Source organism: Pseudonaja textilis, chromosome 7 (genome assembly GCF_049901715.1).
Source record: "Pseudonaja textilis isolate UNSWEBS1 chromosome 7, rPseTex1.2, whole genome shotgun sequence".
NCBI lineage: Eukaryota > Metazoa > Chordata > Lepidosauria > Squamata > Elapidae > Pseudonaja > Pseudonaja textilis.
The window spans coordinates 29,669,264-29,685,322 of NC_141996.1; the positions used below are offsets into that span (position 1 = coordinate 29,669,264).

At 34.8% G+C, this 16,059-nt stretch overlaps 1 protein-coding gene across 7 annotated transcripts in view; it reads right to left on the reverse strand.

Moving 5' to 3' along the window:
- COL8A1 (collagen type VIII alpha 1 chain) overlaps nt 1–16,059 on the reverse strand; it is a 93,477-nt gene that overhangs the window by 39,281 nt on the left and 38,137 nt on the right. Inside the window, exon 2 of one of the 7 annotated variants that reach the window (XM_087937321.1) lies at nt 5,329–5,446. The exons of 5 other annotated variants lie outside the window; for them this stretch is intronic. The gene's annotated coding sequence lies outside the window, so the exon portion shown is untranslated. Of the gene's footprint in view, nt 1–385; nt 432–5,328; nt 5,447–16,059 lie in introns of those variants that run through there. One more of the 7 variants, XM_026700850.2, reaches the window with a different exon arrangement.

Consider the following 16,059-nt stretch of genomic DNA (forward strand, 5'->3'; position numbering starts at 1 on the left):
ATTTTCCCCATTCTTCTGAAGTGTATTATGAATTATGTTGCAGGAAATACTTTAAAAATATCAACACGTGCACTGTTACATAAATCTGAGTTCTGCATTATACTAATTAGCCAAAACCAAAAGTTATATTTCAGAAAAAAAGTAACCTAAAATAAAATCCTCTACAACCCAAGTTGTTATGGTTTTTAAGTGAAAATCTACCAAATAGTGCAAAAGAATTATCTATATAAAATGACAACAGGAAATTTTATTGCAATCTAGTCAGATTTATCTGGAAAATTGTTTTGGCAAGGAGAACCAACATTTAAAATTGGCTTCAGAAGGTCATAGAAACAAATTGGGCAACTTCATGATAAAAGCAGTAGAAACAGGGAATAATAATTACCAGACATCTGTTGGAAGACAAGATTATCCCAGTATAGTCCTAGAAATTCTTGAACTGCATGAAGGAAAACTTGATGTTAATAAATGGAGAAGATAGTAGAAAGAATATTAGGAAGAAGAGGAAGAGAAGAAAGATATTTAAGGCGGGGTTTGGGTACTGTAATGAAATATTTTACTAAACCTTTTGGCAATGATACATAGGATTCATTTCAAGTCAAAGGGAAACATGACAACAGGAATAAGAAACAAATGGAAACATCCAAATTACATTTACAAACAAGTTTTTATTTTTTATTTATTTATTTTTGTCAATTGTTTACAAGATAATAGATATAAGTAAAAACATAGTTATGAATACATGGATACATATAAGAAAAATAAAAAAATAAAAGAAACAATAGGACAGGGACGGTGGGCACGTTGGTGCACTTATGCATGCCCCCTAGTGGGAAAAAAAGTGGATGCAATAGCAGAAGCTATCATAGGGTACACAAAAGCAAACGTAAAGTTCTTTATATAGGAAACAAGCAAAAAAAAATCATTGCACAGTAACAGGAAACACCTGTCTTGATTTTCATGAAAAAGATTTCAGAAGAAACTGAAAATGGATGATCTGTATAAGGTGACTAGAGAAAAGACAAATAACATTTTAGGCTGCACCATTTGAAGTATCATTTCAAAATCATTCAATTTTGTTCTGCATTGGTCAGTCCACCTTCAGTGTTATGTTCAGTTGTAAGCACCATACTTTAAGAAACTGGTTTAGTGAAGACCAATGAGGATGGCCATGGAATTAAAAGTTATCGAAAGAAGTATTCAAATAGTTGAGAAGATATATTCCTAAGAAGTGGAGTTTGTGGGGATATATAATCACAAAGAATGACATAGCAGATTAAAATCTGCTTTCTGTGACCACATAGTTCAGGGATACAAAATAATGTATTTAAATTGCAGGATGGGTACAGGTAGTTCACAACTTACGATCATCTGTTTAGCAACCTGTTTGAAGTTACAAGGCAACTGAAAAAAGTGATTTATGGCTGATTTTTGCCTTTTGGTGACAAAAATTGACATAAAATTGGATGTAACTCACTTAACTGCCTTGCTTAGCAATAGAAATTCTTGTTCCAATTGTGGCCATAAGTTGAGGATTACCTATACATTCAGAATGTTGGAAAAAAACCCTTCATTATAGAGAGATCAGTATGATAGTGGTATCAATTATACAGGAGAAGATGGGTTATCTTTCAACACATGTGTTCCAGCAGAGGTTCAGCAGCCATTATTTGGGGCTGTTAAAGATAGGAAGGTTGGGCACGATCAGAGGTGGTATTCAGCAGGTTCTGACCAGTTCTGGAGAACTGGTAGCAGACATTTTGAGTAGTTCGGAAAACCAGCAAATACCACCTCTGACTGGAGATTTTACAGTATCCTTCCCCTGCCATGCCCACCAACCCACACCCACAGAACCGGTAGTAAAAAATTTTGAATCCCACCACTGGGCATGATATTCATGTGGTGTAGGTCTGTCCCTCTTTGCATGGGTTCTTGTTCAGGCATAACTCCTGAATACTATTAGGGTGAATATTAAGTGGCTGGCTCTTTTAAACATGCACAAAACATAGCAAACTTCTGAGAGACAGTGAACAGCACTAAAGAAGTAAACAAGTTGCCATTTATTCCCTACAATACCCAATGTGGATTATCAACAAAGATAACCAATTGGCAAGATGTAAATAATAGAAAATTACAGGAGAAAATTCTCATGACGCTTGGAATAATTGAGAGCTGAAACTAAAAGGTGATGAAAATACAAGGATTTATTAGATGCCCAAGGAAGATTAAAATCAAATCAAGAATGAAAAGAATGAGGAATTACAATTGATTGGTGGCCATATCTCCAAGTTCAAAACAGATACAAAACAGATTCAGAAGAATTTGAGTTTGATATGGGACAAAATCAATTGGATAAGATATTAATTGGACCAGAGAGAAAAAATTATATCCAAAGCTTATAGATACTTGCTAGATTTTAGAATGGAAGAAGAAAGAGTAAAAAAATATGATGATGGCATGGGTGCGGAATTTTGGTTATAATATAAATTTAGATGAGTGGAAAAAATTATGGAGTATAAATTATAAATTAACAACAGCCGCAACATACAAGGAAAATTTATATAAAATGTTCTATCGGTGGTACTTAGCCCTGACAAGATTAGCCAAGATATATCCGAACACCAATCCAAAATGTTGGAAATGCCAACAAGTTGATGATACTTACTATCACATATGGTGGCTATGCCCTCTGGCCAAGACCTATTGGAATAAAATTATGAAGTGGACACAATAAATTATTGGATGCCAAATTGAATTCAAACCGGAAATCTATTTACTTGGGATTATTCAAAAACAATATCCAAAAAAGATTAAATATTTAATTTTACAAATATTGACAGCGGACAGAATAACTTACGTGAAAATGTGGAAAGAGCAGAGGAATCCAACTGAAGAGTTAATTATACAAAAAATAGCAGGCTGTGCTGAGATGGACATGCTCACACTTAAAATGAAAGAAAAAGAAGAATCAGAAAACTACTCGATTTGGCATAGATGGTACATGTAATGGTACATGATAGTACAGAAAAAGAGAGATAAGAATTAGAAAAGATGATTAAATAAGAATTCTTAAGAAAGTGATACACAAGATATAATATGATAGATAGAAGGATCAAAGATGTATAAGAGTAATATAAGTATTAAGGATAGGTATGAATAGATGTTGAAAGAATAAGACAATATTAAAGATATATAATAATAACTGTAATATAAAGGCAACATGTGTAGATGATTAATTATAAACAAAGATAATATATACTAAGATAGGTAGGAATAGATATTAAAGTATAAGACAATATTATATATGGATATCAATGTTGTTGAAAAAGTAACTAAGATTTGTACTGGTGGAAAATAATAAAAATTTATTGGAAAAAAAAGAAAAAGTTGTAATCCAGATGAAGGGGATACACTCACCAAAAGCTTCTTCACACCAAAATATTTGGCAAAGATTTAATTTGGAATTAGAAAGAGAACGTTTGGAGAATGTTAGGGCAATGATCAATAACAGACTATGTGTCTGTCGCTATCTCTATTTTATTTAGATATATTGTATAACAGATGGTTTGATCTAGTTGTTAAGGCACCAGGCTAGAAAAAAGGAGATTGCGAGTTCTAGTTCTGCGTTAGGCATGAAAGCCGGCTGGATGACTTTGGGCCAGTCACTCTCTCTCTTAACCCAATCCACCTCATACGATTGTGGGGAAAATAAGAGGAGGAAGGAATATAAGCATATTCACCATCTTGAGTTATTTTTTAAAAATAAAGGCAGGATATAAATTAGTATGAATGTTATAATTTCAACATAAACATACAAAGCTCTGCACAGACATAATCTTGATAACAATTATATAAAGAAGTTTATGGTCAGTTACTATTAATAGCTACAAAGTTTACCAATGGTAATGGGGAATTTTCAGCCCAAACTAATACTTTTTCAAATGCAAATTTACTTGAATTCCAGTAAATTATTTTTACTTACTATTTGAAATATGCAAAATATATAAAATATAAAAATGTAAAATGTAAACAACAACATAAGATATAGACATATTTAAAATTAAAATGTTAAATCTTTTTATTACTTTTTTGCATTTTCAACTAACAATTCTAATTTATATTCATGTAAAACAAAATAGTTTGCCATGCATGCAGTAGAAATATACAACAAATGAAATTGTAATGTATTTTAGTTAGAAATTTCTATGGACATAATACACTGTGTTTAATCTTGTTTTTCTACAGCTGTATATGTGTCAGTCTACATTCTTAAATGCTAGGAGACAATAATGAGGAGGAAAAACATGGCATTTGTTCTATGTAATCTTAATACAAACCTTGGAAATGAGAAAAATAAATAAAAATAAATTGACTCGTTGAAATATGAATATAAACTGACCTATCTCTTTTCCATTAAAATCACTGATTAAACTTTCAAGAATTTCATTATGAGTAAGTCAGGAAAGGATTGAATAACTTACTTAACTGACTTATATGGTTGTTGGCTAGATATGGGGCATTTGGAAAGATACTTAATAAAATAATTATGTCAATTAAAATCATATGGAACTAAACTACATGGTTAACCAGCATTTAATGACTTAATCATGATATAGATGTAGACTGCTTTTATAGCCAGGTCTTTTCTTTTTCCTCAGAGAATTCTAACAATTGCAGTTCAGAGAAGAGCAGATACCATATCTAGGAATCCTGACAAAACTCTTCCCATTATCTCTATAAACTCTTGGATTCTTATAGGTATTCATGACATTTAACATGACAAAGGACATTTGTCTTGCAAGTAACACTATTTTAACTGTAGTGCTTGGAACGGGCCTTTTTTCAAGTTAGACCAGCAAGCTTAGAAAGCAGCTGGGTTTTATCACACGATTTTATATGAAATGTCAGTAGCCTTACTCCAAGGTTTTATGAGTTGAAATCTGAAATACTAAATACTGAAAATACTGAATTACAAAATTTAAATCATTTTTTAAAATTAAAAAATATTTTGTGGCTTTTGTGTCACCTAGAAGTGTCGTGGATTCCCTGACACCTGTTATAGTGGCATTGCCAATGCTACTATTAATAATATAAATATAAAAGTAAAATATCCTTTGATTTGAACTCAGCATCTAGGGATTTCACTTATAAGTAGCTTTCTGATAAGGAAATAGTTTTCTGCAGCATTTTTTCAAATATTCTTTTTACTCCCCAATCCATAATCATTTTATAAAATTTCAAAATTTAATGTTTGAATATTTAAAAAATCCTCCCTAACAATAATAACAGTTGAACAATATGTCAATTACCAAGAATGGTTGTACTTACATTTCAGTTAATGGATTCAAGCAGAGACTGGATATCAACTGAATTGGCTAATTAGACTCAACTTCATGGTCTCCATCTTTTTATTGTATAATTTTATAACACGAGTACAAACTGGGCACTGTAATTAAAAAATACAGTTGCAAAATGCTATTTGTTTTCCACGTCAATTTTTAAAATTTAATTATGTTTTTCATTTTCCTATTTTTCATAGTTCTTGGCATACAACTTCTCAGTTTTACAGTGGCTCTATTCTTGGGTTGTGCAGTGCAGGGACAACTATGCCAGTAAGGGTAGAAATTGCTCTCCTTTTGTTGTTTCTGCTCTTTATAAAAGGGTCACTCTGATCTCCTAAACCCTATAGAACTCTAACTCAAAAGTACAGAAGTATTTGAATTGTACATTAGATATATACAGTGTATAGTGTGCCTTAGATTTTATGTTAAAGGCCAGCAAAATCATAGTATAAAGCAATGTCTCAACCTCAAAAACTCTAAGATGTGTGGACTTCAGTCCCAGAATTTCCCATCCAGCACAAAGTCCACACATCTTAAAGTTTCTGAACATGAGAACACTGCTCTATAGCCACAAAGAAATGTTTTAGACTTTTCTCTTAGTGCAGTTGTTTGAAATTGAATATAATTTCACTCCATAAATAGTTATGAAAAATGACTTACATTCCTAGAGTTTATCTCAGTGACTAAAACCCTTACACTTCAATGTCCTTTGGGATTTTTCCCTTTATAGTAAAATTGCAATAAGTAATCAAAACACAAGAATAGCACATCTACACAATGCACTCATTGTATTAGGAAGAAAACTATTAAGAAAGCTGTAGACTATCTCTCATAGACTTCAGCTATGATTCACACTATATTTTGAAATTCTTCATTTGCTATCACTGTTCTCTATTATTTATAAGTTGTTTCTTAGGGAAGCATTCCCCTCTTCCTAAGTTTTAACACTGTGCCATTGATTGCTTTATTGATGTGAGGTCACCTCAGTTGGTTTGGCAAGGCTTAGGGTTTTTTTTGCTAAGAAATATCATCCAGCTTGGATCTAGACCAGATTTGGAACTGACAATACTTTTGCAGATGTGCATGACAACAACCCTGGGGTTTTTGTTTTAAATAACCAGCTTTCTTTTGGAAGCAGAAAAGGCAAAAAACTCAGAGTATTTTAACATCTCCTTTTCTTAAGTATTGCCCCATTCATTTCTTCCTGCTTCATATACATCTTACTAGTTTACGTTTTTACGTGTGGGTGTGCGTGGATGTGTATCAGTGGTAGGATTCAAACATTTTTATTACTGGTTCTGTGGGCGTGGCTTGGTGGGCATGAAATGGGAATTATACTGCAAAATCTCCAGTCAGATTGTATTTGCCAGTTCTCCGAACCACTCAAATTTTTCACTACCGATTCTCCAGGACTGGTCAGAACCTGCTGAACACCACCTCTAGTATGTATGCTATGTTTCCTCCCCAGCTTCCCTTTCTAACTACCATTTTAATTTCTCATAGTGTCAGTGGTGCATATAAGATTCCAAAGTGGCAAATAGAGCAAACCATCCCTGTTATTCAGTATCTGATTACCCTACATTAGCAATTTAGAAGGAGGCACTTTGTCCAAGGATTTCTGGAAAAAATCAACTCTGAATCTCATAAGTATTAGCTATATTCCTGAATTGTTTGCATACATTGTAGGCAAATACTCCTTCCTATTATTATAAAAGATATTACAGTCAATGATTTAATATAATTGGGTCAAGTCCAATTATACAGTAATCAGTTATAGCAAGTCATGTTATAATTTTCAGATTTGAAAGGGTAGATGCAAAAAGATATCCTTCTATTTATTCATATCTTGATTTAGTCCCCCGCCCCTACAATTTAGCTTATATAATATTCTTTGTATGGCAGTTATTGTTTCTCAGCAAATCTGAAGTGTGCATCTTCTCTTTTCATCTATGATAAAAGCAGGGGTAGGATTCTACCAGTCCGCACCTATTCTGTAGAACCAGTTGTTAACATTCTAAGCAGTTTGGAGAACTGGTTTTAGAAAAAATTACTGACCTAATCCTGTAAGGTGGGCAGGAAGGAAACATTCTGTTTTTGCTTACAGAAACTGCCTCTCTGTTAGCCCTTGTTACATTCTTGGCAGGATGAGACTTCCTTCCTCAGGAACTTCTCTGGAGTTTTTTTCCCCTCCTTTGCTGGTACTTTGCTTGTGTGGAGTGATCATTCAAAGTTATAATGGCACTGAAAAAAGTGACTTATGACCATTTTTCACACTTACGACTGTTGCAGCATCCCCACAGTCATGAGAGGCCAGACGAGGAGATGCGTGCCTCGATGTGAGTGATATTGAGTTGGCCACACCCAGACATTAACATGAGCACCAAGCCACTCCCACCACCTAAGCCACTTCCACAGAACCGGTTGTTAAAAATTTTAATCACACCCCTAGATAAAAGGAAACATATGTTTCAGTGCTAAATTTAAGGTAACACAACAAATCACTAGAGTGATAATGTGGAAAAGCTCTAACCCAGCTAACATTTGTAAATCTAAAAGATCTTCATTTTGTTTATCAACAAAAGAATACAATATTAAGAATATGAGTATACTTCTCCTTTTGGATCCCCACATATACAACCTGGAATACTCATCATAATTCTTTTGGAAATAAAATGATGTTAATGATGTTTAATGTTTAGAATCCCAAAATGATTATTTTTTAAAAAAATGCTTTTAAATTTAACATATAGGAAAAAAATTAAGAATTCCTTCGAGGTAATAACTGTTTATTTCTGTTGATATTTGAATTTCTGCACTAGAATTGAGACAAAATGTCCCTCTTTTGTTTCTTTAGGCCACTATCCAAAGCTGTCAGGGAAACCAGCCTTCTCCTCAGGATGTTCCCAGGTTCCTCTTTCTAGTGGAACTTTTCAAAAAAATCCAAAAACAAAGAAGAGTTCTATTAAATGAGTGACCTGGAGGCTCATTTTGGTTTTCCTGTTCTTTAGACTTTGGAATCCGCCATTCATTTTAGTCACAAAACATCTTTGATATCATTTATTCCTATCTGACCTTCACACCAAAGTTGCATTTTTGTCCCTACATGTAAGTATAGACTTTTGCTGGCTCCCTTTACACTTGGAAGAGCTTTACACAAAATAAATCCAATACCATTTTAATACCTGGCTTCCATTTGAATACTTACAATCTGATGCTTCTTGGAAAACTTTGAAAACACCCTAGCTAATAAAAAGTAGCTGTGAACAAGACATAGTTGTTCAGCATGCATTTGGCTAAGTATAATGGTTTCATGGTAGAAAAAAAATAAAGGCAGCATATAAAATATAATAAATAACTGAACAAAGGGCACCTGACTTTTGACACTGAAAATTAGTCCTAGAACAAAGGTCTGTGTAGGTAATTTCAGGATTCAGTGTTTTAGTATCACTGAAGTTAATTATTTGTGATATAATACCTCTATTATATAATGCACTTACAACAAAGAAAGCATGGGGGAAGATCTAGTTTCCTTAGAAATTCTGGGTAACTGCAGTCTAGAACAAAATGATGCAGTATTCGGTAAAGTCATGAAAGCTGAAATTTTCAGAATCGAATAATAGATTAAGAAATAATGTAATAGGCACATTCAAATTAAAACAAATATGTCACAGAAGCACTTCTCTTTGCCTCAAATATTTCCTTTTCCCCAAAGATATAATGAACATCAGAAAAGCCCTGAGAGATCAAGTACATGATTTAGAGTGTTGTATATAACTATTGCTACTATTAATTGACCTGCTAACTATGATTGGTCTCATTTGAGAAAAGAACAAATCCGCATACAGATGGGAGGAACTGAGCAAACTCAAAACCATAGAAATGGTTGTAGACTTTAGAAGAAACTCTCCCATACTACCACCTCTTACAATACTAGACAACACAGTATCAACAGTAGAGACCTTCAAATTTCAAGATTCTATCATATCACAAAGGCTGAAATGGACACCTAACATCAAAATCATCATCAAAAAGCACAAGAAAGAATGTTTTTTCTGCACCAACTCAGAAAATTCAAACTGCCCAAGGAGCTGCTGATACAGTTCTACAGAGGAATTATTGAATCTATCTTCTGCACCTCTATAACTGTCTGGTTTGGTTCTGCAACCCAACAAGACAGACACAGACTCCAGAGAGTAATTAGGACTGCAGAAAAAACAATTACTACCATCCTGCCTTCAATTGAGGACCTGTATACTGCATGAGTCAAAAAAAGAGCTGTGAAAATATTTACAGACCCCTCACATCCTGGACATAAACTGTTTCAACTCCTACCCTCAAAACGACACTACAGAGCACATCCGAACAACTAGACACAAGGACAGTTTTTTCCCCAAACACCATCACTCTGCTAAACAAATTATTCCCATAACACTGTCCAACTATTTACAGAATCTGCGCTACTATTATTATTAATCTTCTCATCAGTCATTGCCCTTCCCCTGCCACTTGTGACTGTATGACTGTAACTTTGTTGCTTGTTGCTTATGATTTATATTAACTGTTTCCTAGTATGATTTGATTGCTTATTGTACCCTATGAATATTAAGTGTTGTACCTTATGATTCTTGACTCTTGACAAATGTATCTTTTCTTTTATGTACACTAAGAGCATATGTACCAAGACAAATTCTTTGTGTGTCCAATCACACTTGGCCAATAAAGAATTCTATATTCTATTTATTTAACCGCCTTTTAAAATCATCCAATTTTTCAGCTGTCACCAATATCAGATGACAACAAAATCTATAGTCTAACTAAGCATTTCATAAACAAAGACATCCTTTTATTAGTCTAAACTCTCTCTCCTTTTCATCTCAATAAACCTGAGATCTTATGTGTTGATAATTTTTATGGATAATTTTATATGCTTCCAAACTAGCTTTTCACCCAGAGTTAAACCCCCTCACTGGCTGTAGCTTTTCCTTTATTATCCTGCTCGAAATAAAGTTACTTTTTCCCCCTTCATGTTCCAAAGCTGCATAGTATCCTTGTATAAAAGGTATGATGGCTAAAACTCTGAACAATACTCAAGAAGTGGAGTTAATATTCAGGACTGAGATAAAAAAAGAAAAATCATAAATTGCCAATATTGCTGACTTGGAACAGGTCTCCTCCACACACAAAAATTTATTCTAAACTTTGGTTCAAAGGAGATTTTCACAAATATGTATTAATGGGATGTCATGTGACACATTTCTTCACACATAACTATTTAATATGTACATGTGAAAAGGTCATGGGGTGATTATGTGACTACTTACAGATTTTTGGAGTGTAACAGCAGCTTTTCAAGGAATTGTCACTTTAGTTGTACACACCATTATAACTAAAACTTCTTTCTTATTTCCTAAAGGATAGGAAAGAATTTCAGATGGGAATGGAGCAAGCAGAGTGTCCTAAAATGACTCCTTCCCCACTGTACTATGGGTTCGTTTTAAGAAAAGTAGCCCTTTTACTGGTTACGTTCCCTCTCCATTACTTTGTGATCTACTTTGTGGCTGATGAAATAAAAATGAGATTTCCATTTAGAAAAGTCCTCTTTAGTTTTTCGGCTATTCATATTTAAATACTGGAGAAACCTGTTGTGTAACTGTTTAATTATCTTATTTACATTAACAAATGTGGTTTGATGAGAGGCTTCCCACGAGGCATTTAGAGGTTTATTCTGTACTTTCATTTTGCTCCATTTCTCATCTCACCAAACATGCTTTCTGTTCTGCTCAAGTGATTACAGATTAATAAGAAAAGTTTGCTATTTCATTGCTTATATGCTTCTTTTGCAGAAGAGACTTCTGGAAGTTCAACATTAAAATAATTATTTTAGCTCTTTTTCTCTCCTTTTTTTTTTTACGACAGCATGCATACTTTTGTTTAGAACAGCACTGCCAAACCACATATCCAGAGTAATGGTTTCCTTAGTGAAAGTACATCAGTTGCAGTGGTTGTGGTACATCATTACTTTGCTTACTAGATTCAATTCTGGATTTCTTGGGAATGCTGAGAATAAGACTCTCTGAAATCTAGATGGAAGTCTCTTATAAATTTATTTTCAGCAAAATAGACAATAGGCTATAGTGCAGTATTCAATATATTGTATGGTGGACAATAGGCTAACTCAGAAAAAGGCATCTTTCAGTAATAATTATCTCAGTCAGGCTATGAAGACAAATTTGGAAGCTGGTGTTCCATGCTCACAACAAAATCCAAATTATTTTTAATTATGCTTCAAAACTGAAATTAGAGGGCATCGTCTGAAATCATGCTTGACACATGTCTCTTTCTTCCTGAGTCCAAGAAGGATAAACTTGTTGGAAATAAGAAAGATTGAACAGAAAGATTGATCATTCCTGCATATACCCTCTGATCATTCCAATATCTAAGTGGCTGCCACAAAGAAGAAGGGATCAACCCAGAGTAGGTTCTAACCAGTTCTGGAGAACAGGTAGCAGAATTTTTGAGTAGTTAGGGGAACTAGAAAATACCACCTCTGACTGGAGATTTTACAGTATCCTTCCCCTGCCACGCCCACCAAGCCACGCCCACAGAACCGGTAGTAAAAAAAATTGAATTCTACCACTGGATCAACCTATTCTACAAAGCACCCAAAGGCGGGAAAAAATCTATCGATGAAAGGTAATCAAGGAGAGAACCAATGTAGAACTGAGGAGAAATTTCTTTAGTTAGGCAGCTGAACAGTGAGAACAAACAACTAGCTCCAGAAGTTGTGGGTGCTCCAATGCAGGAGTTTTTAAAGAAGAGATTGGACATTTGTCTTAAACAGTACAGGGTTTCATGCTTGAGCGGGAGATTAAGGTGGAATACTCAAAGGTCCCTTCCAACTCTGTTATTCTGTTATTCTGATTATCAAGGAGTTGGCCAATGGTCCTGTTTGTCTCAACAGTCCAAGTTTGCATGCTTGGGCATTTACCCAGAAGAAGATAGGAGTGGACAATTTGGCAGCTCACCTGGTATCGAGATCCATAACAAGCAGAGTAAAAGATTCTTTGGTGCCTAAGTTATTCTTACTGTTGTTGATTAAGATCACTTACTATATATACTTTTAATTAAAAAAACAATTGAAGTGTCTTAACTATTTCATAATAGATTTAAAACAATAATAGGAAAGAAATGTTGAGGTGGGGGTGAGCAAAGAAGAAGAAAATCATTTTGCCAGAAAGGCTTCTCTGGGAAGAAGCACAACTGTGCATAGTTACTAAAATCAGGAGCTCTCGGGGAAAGCTTATCTCTTGGAGCTTGGTACTGTATAACTGGAGGTCTTTCCTTCAGGAAGCGGAGCTATTGAAGGCTTTGTATTTTAATACTAATACTATGAAAGTGGCTGGATACAAGATTAATAGGCTGCTGTGCTTTCTTTCAGACCAGATTTCTTTGGGGCCAGATCTGATGAAGCAGTCTAGTCAGTGTTACAACTGGTAACATGTGTTGGCATATAAGGCCCCTAAAAACAAGTTCATATTTTTAATTATAAAAAATTAACAACCAGGGCCCACGAAAAGGTTCATCTGTGGACACAGACATTTTGTCCTGAGTGCCAGTTAGCCACCCAGTCAGCCAGTCACCCAGTCAGACTTTTTATTCCAATTTTTCAAGCCCCTCCCCCTGATCCAGTGACAATTTGTAAGCGTTAAGAATTCTCAGCCTTGTTTAGAACATTACTGGATTTTTTTCTGAAAGATATTTTTAAAGGTCATTTGTACAAATCTTTAGGATTCTCTGTATTATTTAGGAATCCAGAGACTGGCACAGAGAGAAATAGATAGTACTAGATATCTTGCATTAAAATGTAGAAAATGTTTGAAGGGAACCAGACAGCTTGTTTTTAATAGGATTTTGCTTTTTAAAAATCCAACATGACTGTAACTTTTGTAGATTTTGTATGCATGTCTTTCTCCAAAATGTGACTCATTTGAATGCTTACTTCATTTTTATGATTAGCTCCAAATCAGAAACAGAATCTGTCTGGATTTTAGTCATAATCCTCAGGCTATATAAATTCAGTGGGAGCATTAAATCTTAGAAATTGTATAATAATATTGGCATAACACTGATCTATGTGTTTATTGCCTTTAATAAATTGAATTTTTACATTAGCAGTAGATTACGAAATGTACTCGCCAACAATTTTCTGCAATTTACTTGCCACTTGTTACACTTTTCCATATCTTAGGCTTCCAGGCCTCGAGGGACAAATTTTTAACAACATGCTGCATACTTTTCTTCAAAATACAAATAGAAGAGCTTTGTTGCAATCCAGACCTTAATTGAAAAATACACTCCCTTGTAGAATAGTCATAGTTAGAATTCATCCAGCATCTTTGAGGAAGGAAAGCCTCTAAGTTCACTGCATTTTCAGAACTGATTCTACCATTAGGCAGAGGGAAGCTGATGGTTCTGGCACAGATATTGTGGTATAGCAAGGGCAAGATTTAAGCAAGATGAGCTCCTGATCATATTTTACTGTTACATTTACTGAATGAAGCTACCATTAGCATTCCACAGGTCTGATCAGGGGGGGCATTTTTCCTCCTAACAGGGGAGATGGCTAGATCTTCTCGTTAGACAAAGCAAAGCAAGGTAGTAGTAGTCTCAGTTCCGCAAACATTCCTATCTCTTGGAAATAGAGGTAAGGATGTTATACTGCCTGCCCATGTACATTCCCCAAACAAGCCTGTAGCAAGACCTAGTCCATTGTACTGAAGTACCCTTAACAGAACCTGTGTGGTTCTAAGCAAAGAAGAGCAACTAAGATGATTAAAGGGCCTGGAGACAAAGGATGATTGCAGGAATTGGGTATGGCCTGTCTAGAGAAAAGAAGGAGTAGGAATGATATGATAGCAATATTCCAGTATTTGAGGGACTGTTACAAAGAAGAGGGGGTCAACTTATTTTCCAAAGCACCAGAAGACAAGACAAAAAACAATGGATGGAAACTACTCAAGGAGAAAAGCAAGCTGGAATTAAGGAGAAACTTCCTAACAATGAGGACAATTAACCAGTGGAACAGCTTGCTTTCAGAAGTTGTAGGGGCTTCATCACTGGAGGTTTTTAAGAAAGCACTGGACAGTCACCTCTCTGAAGTCTCCTGCTTGAGCAGGGGGGCGTGGATTAAAAGACTTCCAAGATCCCTTCCAGCTCTATTCTGAATGTTTGATAGTAGTTGTGGTGCTAATTTTACAATGGAAACCCCAAAACTAATCCATTCTCAGTCACAAAAGGTCAATGAATAAGCAAGCAGATTCTTTCTCAGCCTAACCTACCTCACAGGTTTGTTATTCGGAGGAAAATGGAAGAAAATGTGCTATTAACATTACCTTAAATTCTTATAAACCTTTGATTCCCTCAGAAAAATGTTTTGAGCCACTCTGACTTATTGATGATGCTTGCTTTGGTCTTCTTTAAGCACAGTTTAATTCCCCGTAATGCTTCTTTTGCATCTTTAGTGCATGCAGTGAGAACAGCTTATTTTGACCAACCACTGATGCAGAATGAAGAGCAGCTTTTATCAAAAGGTAACCGGACTGTTTTTTTTTTCTTGAGGAAGCAAAATAAGATGAAAATGAAAAGTGAAACATCTTCTTCCTCAAGGAAAAAACAGTCCATCTGCCTTTTGAAAAAGCACCTTTAAGAAAAGGATGGATGGATAGATATACTGTACCTAATTCAAGTTGCACTGCTCAACTAACTATTGATAAAGCCTGATAACAGGATGAGATTTAGTGAAATAATACGAATGTGAGTTAAATTTTACTTCGATATGTAGAAAATGTACTTTTCTAAATATATCTAATTTCTCAATGGTTAAACTGAGGAATCATCTTACTCCAGTGGAGTTGGCCTGCTTCTGGAAAATGGGCCTATTCTGGACCCCGTCAGCCAAACAATTTTCAGTCAGGACCTCATCAGCTGAGAGCTTTTTCTGCAATGGTCCTTTGGAACTTCTTACAATCAAAGGTGAAATCTGCTGATTGACATGGATCCCTGATGAGAAGCTGTAGATTCAGATGGTTTGTGCTGTGACAGAGAAGGTACTACTCCATTCTGCTCTTAGTGGTATTTTCTATTTTTCTTTGTATTTAAGTCTTTGCAATTTTAATTGGGTGTATATTTATCATTTTTATATCTCTATTTTTACTACACTGTAGACTTCCCAGAGTGGCTTTGGACTTGAGGCAAACAGCATAGAAACTTAATAAATAATAATAATAATTACAAATAGATAGTCATTATTTCAGCTGAGTCCTAAAGCCTTCTTTGACTCATTGAGGCTAAGACCCTGATGAAGCCTAGTGATTCTGTCAGTAAACATCTGATCAATATTGATAGATAGTGGTTTCACAATCATTCTGGCAAAGGCATTTTTTGATGATTTTCTTCTGGGGAACAGAAACTAATTGGAATGCAAGAGCAGCTGATTGATAGCTGAGAGGAAATATTTTTTAAAAAAAGGCGGCTTTCCTTGGCAAGGTTAGGGCATGAGAAAGATTGCTTAATGCAAGCCTCCCACACTCAAGGTGGACTGTACTCCTTTACAAAATGCTACCCTGTGGTTCTTGGCTTCAGTCTGGAATAGGATATATATATAGATATATATATATATATTGCAAGCCATCTAGTTACCCATGTGGTTTTGTTCTGG